Source organism: Palaemon carinicauda, chromosome 43 (genome assembly GCF_036898095.1).
Source record: "Palaemon carinicauda isolate YSFRI2023 chromosome 43, ASM3689809v2, whole genome shotgun sequence".
NCBI lineage: Eukaryota > Metazoa > Arthropoda > Malacostraca > Decapoda > Palaemonidae > Palaemon > Palaemon carinicauda.
In genome coordinates this window covers 24,256,206-24,266,205 of record NC_090767.1, presented here as the reverse complement: position 1 = coordinate 24,266,205, position 10,000 = coordinate 24,256,206, and positions in this window count along the sequence as shown.

Below are 10,000 nucleotides of genomic sequence, written 5' to 3'. Positions count from 1 at the left end.
TCCTTAGCTCACAATGATGGTGAGGTTGCAGCGAAAAAAGAAACTAGGAGTTTGAACGGGACTCGAACCCCAGTGTGGCGTTCACCAGTCAGGGACATTACCACATCGGCCACCACAACCCTAAATGTATATTATAAAAACACAAAATATTTTAATTACTTACATTTGTTTTCCTTTACACATCTGAGTTAAGAGAAAACATTAGCTCATACCTCCGAGAAAATTCCTCCATTGTTTCTAAACTTTCTTTTTAAAAGAAAATCCTCCTTTCACTTACGCTGCCTTTCTCTCAGTCTATTCTCTTTCTCCAGATGGTTAGGTCCCCTGGGAGTACTCTCGACTCTGAAGGAGAATGTACCTCCAGAAATTTGAGAAAAATCCCTTTAGGAAAGGTTCCAAGGACAGGGCTACTGTTGTGCCTTCTGGACCTCTGGGTCGAAAAGACCTTTTTTGCAGACATGTGCTTAAAATGATTAATTCATCTTTATAATATGATGTCTACTAATTTCATTCAAAGATTTTTGTCTTTAAGGGATGTTCTTTAGTATAGTCTTTTCATTCATATTTCCTATTATACTTTTATTTCATGTCAAGGAATTTGAAGTTTAAAAGGAATGATTAATATAATTCGAATTTAGATTTTTAGTTTTTCCCTCTTCAGACGATATTTCATATATATATACATAAATATACATATATATATACATACATCCATACATATATATATATATATATATATATATACTGTATATATATATATATATATATTTGTATGTGTATAAATTATAATATTTTTTTTTTTTGTGAATTCAGAACTTTTCTTTTGATTACGGTGTCAATATTGCAAATTAATCAACATTTATGTTACATTTACCTTTGACCTTTTATGGTTGACTGATTTCCTATTGCGAAATAAACAGCATTTATGTGACCTTTACCTTTGACCTTTGACCTTTGACCTTTAACGTTTTACTGATTTCCCAGTTAGATTTATCCCCTCATAAAGGTCAACTAAAGACCTTTCCCACCTACTAACAAGCAATTAAGAATGAAGAGCAGTCAGCCACATAGCTTGATAAGCCAACATCATAATTGCAAACAGAATTAAACAAATAATCAACTTGCTGCAGCAACAATGAGGTTCTTACGCAACGAATATTGTTCAGTCATGGTAGCGTTCATTATAACGGTCCGCGAGTCAACTAATTTCTCATTGAAACGTTGCAAACGTTTCGAGAGCAGAATTTAGTTCGTCCTTATTCGGTCTATCATGTCAACAGGACTGGAACTCCAGGTAGTTGCTGTTGTTAACAAAGTGTTTCTGAAGTGGATAATCCCCGGCAATGAAGTTGCATGAAATTTCATGGGCATATTATGCAACGGTCGACATTTCATGTCTGTTTACTGAAGTAATGAAATGTATTTCGATTTGGGGTACATATTATCCGGTAGAAGCTTCAAGTACGTTTTATAAGGACTGCAATGTTTTATTTAATCTGTTAAAGATCATATTCTACTTTAATGAAGTTTCTAGTTCGTTTGCAAATCATTCATCACAAATTCGAGCATTGCTATGCACGAGTCAGTATCCCTGAATTAATTTAGTATTTACAATACTGAAAACTATAATTATTCTTTCATGAAATATTCATAATAATGCACTTTAATTTTATTTACTATTTTTAATTAGTGTATGTGTTATCTCACATCTATATTTTAATAGAAATATATATATATATATATATATATACCGTATATGTATATATACGTGTATATATATGATATATATATATATATATATATATTGTATATGTATATGTATATATATATATATATATACACACACATATATATATTATGTATATATATGTGTGTATATATATATATATATATGTTTGTATATATACTGTATATATATATATATATACATATATATAGTATTTATATATATATATATATATACATATATACAGTATTTATATATATATATATATATATGTTTGTATATATACTGTATATATATATATATATATACATATATACAGTATATATATATATATATATATATAGAGCAATTTGTGAATATTTTCGTGGTTAGCTCTCCTAGATATTACATTTCACCCAGCCTGAATGAAAAATCTACTTTGAACAGTGAGAACGGTGTATGAATGGCTGTCCTGGATGTGGAAGGTATGTCAGGATACGGGAAAAGTTCAATTGAAACAAACCAGTTAAAAATAGCATTCTTCATTATACATTTGAAGGGTTGTCATGAGTGAAAAAACTTTACCTCAAGTTTTATTAGTTCATGTTTCATATATTATATCATGATCAGAGAGAAAAGAATAATGCATTTATTTTTCTTTGAGGGGACAATTTTCTTGATGGTCTTCAGAATAAATGTATTAATGTCAAAACGGTCGTGAAGATTACGTATCATTGTTATCGCCAGCATAAAATGAAGTCTTTAGTAGGATGATGAACATTGCGACAATACTTTATCTTATCATTTAATCGAATAGGAGGCCATTGGAAAGTAATATATATGTATATATATATATATATATATGTGTGTGTGTATATATATATATATATATATATGTACAGTGTATATATATATATATATATGTACAGTATATATATATATATATATATGTACGTATATATATATATATACACTGTACATATATATATATATATATATACACTGTACATATATATATATATATATATATCACTAACAATGCTTCTGATTCAATGCAGAAAAAATGAAGTAATATGAAAATGGGAAATATTAGATAACATTATACGTTGAAAAGTCTGTAATAGACTTTTAAGAACACTGAAATTTTTTTTTCTTTTTTTCTTTGAGAAAAGAAGGGACAGGATTCAACCAATCAAGCAATTTGCCAATATCCTGCAGGAACTTTGCACCTTTCCTGACTTTTTGCAGCATCACCGTTTCCTTCTTCCTTTTCTTTTTATCCTTTTGTGAAAAACAGACTTTGGCTGAACTATATTGCACAAAGCATTTTTCCCCGCTGCCTCTGGAAGTCTCCCCAGTGAAAGATGATTTCTATTTTCAAAAGTTGTTTGTTTTTTATGTTTTTTTCTTTTTGTTTTTTTTTATTTGGAAACATCTGGAAGAAAGTCTTTGCCTTTTATTTTTTGGTGTTTTTGGTCTGTGTTTATTAATATCATTCAGCGAAAACACAGAAGTTTTATGTTTATTTGTGCATATTTAGATAAATCTATAATGATTTCAAGAATATGTAAATGTATATATATATATATATATATATATTATATATATTATATATATATATATATATATTTATATATATATGTATATATATATATATATATATGTATATATATATTTATATATATATATATATATATGAATTATATATATATATATATATATATGTATAAATTTGTATATATATATATATATATATATAAAAATTTATGTATATATATATATATATATATATGTACACACACATACATACATCCATACATATACATATGTATGGCCATATACACATAGATAAACATTAGAAACATGATGTATAGAGGTATTACTTATTTAATAATACATTTGTGACATTTCGAACGTCTTCTAAACTTTTTTAATTTTGAAACTTCAAGAATGTCTCAATTGGCCAACTATTTTCAACTAATAATTTCTATCATCAGATGTTGCAACGCATTTTTTTTTCTTATTAATCAATAACATCGGAATTTAAGTAATAAATTATTAAGATTTTTAACAATATTTTTATATCTAGAAGTCCGTTCATTACTAGAAGCATATGTTTAAAACTGTCTATAATTATTAAAATATGGAATAAACTCATTAGTTTTTATATATATGATAAGAATATTTATTGATTATTCTAAAGCGTTAATAAAACCTCCAACTCAAACTAAAATATCGGAATAAAAATTCATGTTTTTCTCAAAGTCCTAAAAACCATAACCAAACAGCTTGCATGTAGAATAAAAACAAAAAAAAAAAGCCATTGAAAAACCTTACCTGGAAATAGACGTTCATAAAAAGTCAATATATTGTTTTTCGATTTCCAGAAACTATCCCATAACAGCTTGGGTGTAGAGTAAAAAAAAAAAAAAAATGGAAAATTTACCTAAAAATAGACGCTTATAAAGTGACATTTTTTTTTCGATTTCCAAAAACCATATCCAAACAGCTTGCTTGTAGATAAAAAAAAAATGGAAAAACCTTACCTGGAAATAGACGTTCATAAAAAGTCAATATATTGATTTTCGATTTCCAGAAACTATCCCAAAACAGCTTGCGTGTAGATTAAAAAAAAAATGAAAAACCTTAACCGAAAATGCACGCTTATAAAGAGTCATATATATTTTTTTTTCGATTCCTCCCCCCAAAAAAATCCCCAAACAGCTTCCGTGCAGAAAACAAAAAAAAAAAATGGAAAAACCCTACCTGAAAATAGACGCTTATAAAGTCATAAGATATATATATATATATATATATATATATATGTATATATATGGTTTTTTATTTCCAAAAATCATCTGCCAACAGCCTTCGTGTAGAATAGAAAAAAAAAAACAGTTAAAAAAACCTTCAGCAAAAATGGAGGCTTTTTGGGGTTAATGCAATTACCTGTCCTTCCCAAGCAAGCGTTTCCAGATTCCGCCTCTGTCAGAGCTTCCAGAATATCTGGATTCTTGAGGACTTCCAGCGCAAATAGATGGAGCCACTGGAACGACGCTCACATCCCCATCTTTAATAACGACTGTCTTTTGTTTCCTCGGTCTAAATGCCAGACAAAGGTGCGTAAAAGCATCCCATTGAAGTTCCCGGCATTTTTGCGTCATTATGGTGACGCAATACTTTTTAATTTAATACTACGCTTGAATTCTCTTTGGGATATAAATTTATTCAAATAAAATCTGAGTTTGTTCTCTTTGCATTATCTTTTGGGTGATGAATTTGTTCTCTTGAGTTATCTTTGGATGACTTTGTTCACATGAATTATCTTTGGGCGAAGAGTTTGTTTTCTTGAGTTATCTTTGTGTGATCATTTTGTTCTCATGAATTATCTTTGAAAAAGGAGTTTATTCTCATGAATTATTTTTGGGTGATGATTTTGTTCTCACGAGTTATCTTTGGATCACGTTTCTTCTTATGAATTATCTTTGGATGACTTTGTTCTCATTAATTAATTTTGAAAAGTGAGTTTGTTTTCTTTAATTATCTTTGGATGATTTTGTTTCCATGAATTATCTTTGGATGTCGTTCTTCTTATGAATTATCTTTGGATGACTTTTTTTCTGATGGATTATCTTTAGGTGATGAGTTTGTTTTCTTGAATTATCTTTGGGTGATGATTTTGTCCTGTTGAGTTATCTTTGAAAAATGAGTTTGTTCTCATGAATTATCTTTGGGTGATGCTTTGGTTCTCACGAATTATCTTTGAAAAATGAGTTTGCTCTCATGAATTATCTTTGGGTGATGATTTGGTTCTAATGAATTATCTTTGAAAAATGGGTTTGTTCTCATGAATTATCTTTGAAAAATAAGGTTGTTCTCATGAATTTTATGCGTCTTATGAATTTGTTCTCGTAAATTGTCTCAGGATAATAATTTTTCCCTCCTTGACTGATTACTTAGATCTCTTGAATTCTCTTTGAATGAGGAATTTTCTTTTGTCGAATTCTCTTTGAATAATAATTTTCTTGTCTTGAATTTTCTTTAAATTATGAATTTGTTTTTTTTTTTTGTTTTTTTTTGCGTGTGTACTAGTCTCTTGGCTAGTACAGCGGTAACGTGTTCGCCTAGCATTCGCATAGCAGCAGATCGATCCCAGCCTGGGACCATGAGTTTAAGCTGTTTCCTGGGGAGACCACCACTGGGTTTGGGCGTCACATTTTGGTATTGGGCTTATCCGGCTGACGTTCTGGTGAGCATCTGTTCTGATGAAACTGGAACTGAAACCAGACACCTATTAACCTTTAACTTAATATCTTTATCTCTCTCTTTTACTGATGAAATTGATCGTCATTCTCGTCTTCACTACTGATTACCTATTTCAATTAATACATAACATTTTTATGTATGTATTTTTTTCATGAAACAGTCAGCAGAGAGAGTATGTGTAATACGCCGCGGCAATAATGCAATACAGTAACACAATTACCATTATGTAATGTTATTTGAGATATATTATCTTCAGACATATTTGAAACTGGAAGAATGGACTAAAAGTCAATTAATGAAGAAACCATGTTTGCAATAGGCCTTGTAAGTCTGATCTAATTAATTGTACCAGATTTAAATCATCCATTTTTTAATAAACAAAAGGTTTTGGGTAGACAAAGATAGAAATTGTCACATCGTCCTAAAATGATAATCATGAAAGATTATAACATAATGTTTTCTTCGTCTTGATTGGAAGCTTTGAGAATATCGATTATTATGTAATTTTTTTTACGTCTTGTTTGGAAATAGTTACGAAGCTGTGAGAATAATTATACTTGAAATATTTAATACGCAGATAGAAATTGCGAAGAATAATGGTTATGTTATGCAATGAATAAGAATTTTCACTTCACTTGTCTGAAGAACGACTTAACAGAATGTCAGACAGAGACAATAATTCTGGCACATTTTGCGGTCATCTCATTTCTCGCCAACAACAGAGCGGACACTTGGGTCATTTTGAATACAGACTCACAAAGAGAAGATTTGGGTTAATACTGTCTGAGGAGTCTCTCTCTCTCTCTCTCTCTCTCTCTCTCTCTCTCTCTTCCCACGTGTGTGGCTGGAAGACACTTTTCCTGTATCATCATTCATTTCCTTGTCATTATTCGAACTGGCATTTTCAATGCCTCCGTGCGTGCCTCACCAAACGAAAACCTCCCATTGAAGTCATGCAAATGAAAAAAAAAAAAAAAGCAAGTGGGTCTGCCACCTTTTTTTAAATGTCATTAACCTTTTTATTTCTATATTTCCCAATCCTCGTAGTTGGTGGATACACCAGCATCCTGTTTTAATTAAAGTGTAAGAAAAATGATTGTGGCACGAAGCAGTGTGAGGTGAATTCAACAGTTTCGTGTTGGTGTTTGTCTATAAAGATGATACGATATCTAATTTGGTGTTAAATGAAATCCATGTGGATTTGTTAATGAAGAATAACGCGTCTCTTTTATTAAAGAGCTTTTAGGTGGTTCCTGGGAATGGAAGTCAGTATATATGTATATATGTATATATATATATATATATATACATATATATATATATATATATATATAATGTGTGTGTACATGTATACATATAAGAACACATATATAGCATATATATATATATATATATATGTGTGTGTGTGTGTATGTGTGTATGTATGCACATACTTACATATATTAATGTGTTTTTAGAATAGAATCAGAGAGATATAAGGTGCAGAGTATTAATTAATTGTAATAACTTAGTTTAGGTGGGAATTGAAATATGTTTAAGGGAGAGAGGAGAGAGAGAGAGAGAGAGAGAGAGAGAGAGAGAGAGAGAAGTGGATCCCTGCAAAGGTTTGTTACAAGTCTTTTCAAAGACTGATTTGAGAATTTAGTGATGATAAAGGATATTTAAAAGTAATTTTTGCATAAGGCGTTTTGGATAGAACATAGAGTCAATTAGACTTAAATTAATATAATTTGGTTTAAATAATACATTTAAGGTGCATGGATTAATCAGGGTATGAACTCCACGGGGTCGTTCTGCCTAATTTTAATTACTTATCTTCGGCCAATGCAAATAGTTATAGCGGAAATATTTTGTGTTTACAATATTTTTAGTCATGTTCCAGAACATATGATATATATATATATATATATATAGGCCTATATATATATGTGTGTGTGTATATATATATATATATATATATATATATATATATATATATATATATATTTATTAAATACTTCTAGTAAAACAATAATAATTTCAAGGAATTTATTGTTATTATAGTAATATTTATTATAATAGCAATGATTACTTCGATGAATATTGAAGTAATGTTACAAATGCCCTGTATTTACTAAACGTCCTTTACATTTTATTGCCTTATATATCATTAGAATAGAATTTATTATATTTAACCGTGATGGGGATTACCAATAGATTCTCTACATAAATAGATATAATCAAACAATGGATGTACATTGATTTTCTTATTTTAGTAGAGGGTTGTGGCGTCTGATATGGTAACATCCCTGACTGGTGATGGCCAGACTGGTGTTCGAGTCCATCCTAATTTGTTAGTTCCTTTGGTCGCTGTAACCTCACCATCCTTGTGAGCTAAGGATGCGGCTTTGGGGGAGCCTATACGTTAATCTGCTGAGTTATCAGTAGCCATTACATGTCCCTGCTTGGTTCTAGCTTGATCAGCTTGGGTACTGATCATATGTATATATGGTTAGTCTACAGGGCATTCTCCTGGGAAGGGAAAGGGAATTTCCCTTATTTGATAAAGATGGAATTTCAAACCCTTCAAATCCTATGCTTTCAATAAGATTTCAATAAGAAGACTGGTGTAAAAAAGTCTCCCCTTACTTGTTCATTTGTCGATTGTTCTAATAACTACACTATCTGATTTTCATTTCCCCCGACATCTCCCGTAATGGTAACTCGTTAATTCCAGACATAATTCGAAATATTACATATGCAAAATTGTTCAAGTTAGGGTATTGGGCGCAGAGCTGAAACGTAATCAGAGAAATGTTACCAGTTAGTCCATTTATTTTCGTAGAGCTGAAACGTACTCAGAGAAATGTTGCCAATTAGTCCATTTATGGTGCAGAGCTGAAACGGGCACGGATAAGTGTTGCCAATTAGTCCATTTGTGGCGCAGAGCTGAAACCCACCCAAAGAAATGTTGCCAATTAGTCCATTTGCTGCGTAGAGCTATACCTTGAATGCCAGATAAAAGAAACTTGGAGTCAAAATCGTTAAGGAAGTTGAGGCAGTTTCGGGTAATTAATGAGAAGTGAGACTTGTCTTCCCTCACTAATGAGGCTGGATAAAGGACCTTGCTTCCCTACTCATTAATGAGGCAAGAGTGTACAAAAAATATATGAAGCTCACTCGAAATATTTCAAAGCACTTCGAGTAAATTAGAGGGTTGGTAAATGTGATGTATTTTAACGTGCTGTGCTTTGTGTAAGAGTGGCTTTGAAAAGGGATGCATACTGTACAAACATTGGTAAAATACATAGATAAACGACCTCATGTAAATAAATTTTTTAGTTCATGATACATACATACATACATACATACATACATACATTCATACATTCATACATACGTAGACTCTCTTTGGCTGATATGGCACAGATAGAATAATACATGGCTAAAAAGCCTCAAGGTAAATTAGATTTTTATTTCATTATATATATATATATATATATATACATACGTACATACACACATAGATACATACTTTCAGTACATACACACACAGAGGCTATCAATCTGGCTGCTAGAGCGCAGTAATGAATATATATATATATATATATATATAGGCTATATATATATATATATATATACATATATATATGTATATATATATATATATATATATCACTATACCAAATAAATTGTTTATTTCAAGAAGCTTCTCTAAAGACCACGATGGGATGAAAGTAGTCTCCGAAACTTTAGAAAGCTAAAACTGGTCCATCAATTAGTCCAAAACAACAAAGAAATTAGAAGTTGGAAGGAGATGGAAAAGTTTCGCTTCCTTAAATTCACACTTAATTGATGTAAACTTGTTTTTATTCTTGACTTGGGATTTTTCCTAAAGAATTTTGCTCTCTTTTTTTCACTCTCAGGAAGAGCGGAGCCAATATTCGAGATGTGAATAACATGAAAAATCATTATTCATATTTCCTCTTTTCCTTTTATTTTACTGTTTTTAATCTGGATTTTATTTAATTTAGTTTAAAATATCATCAA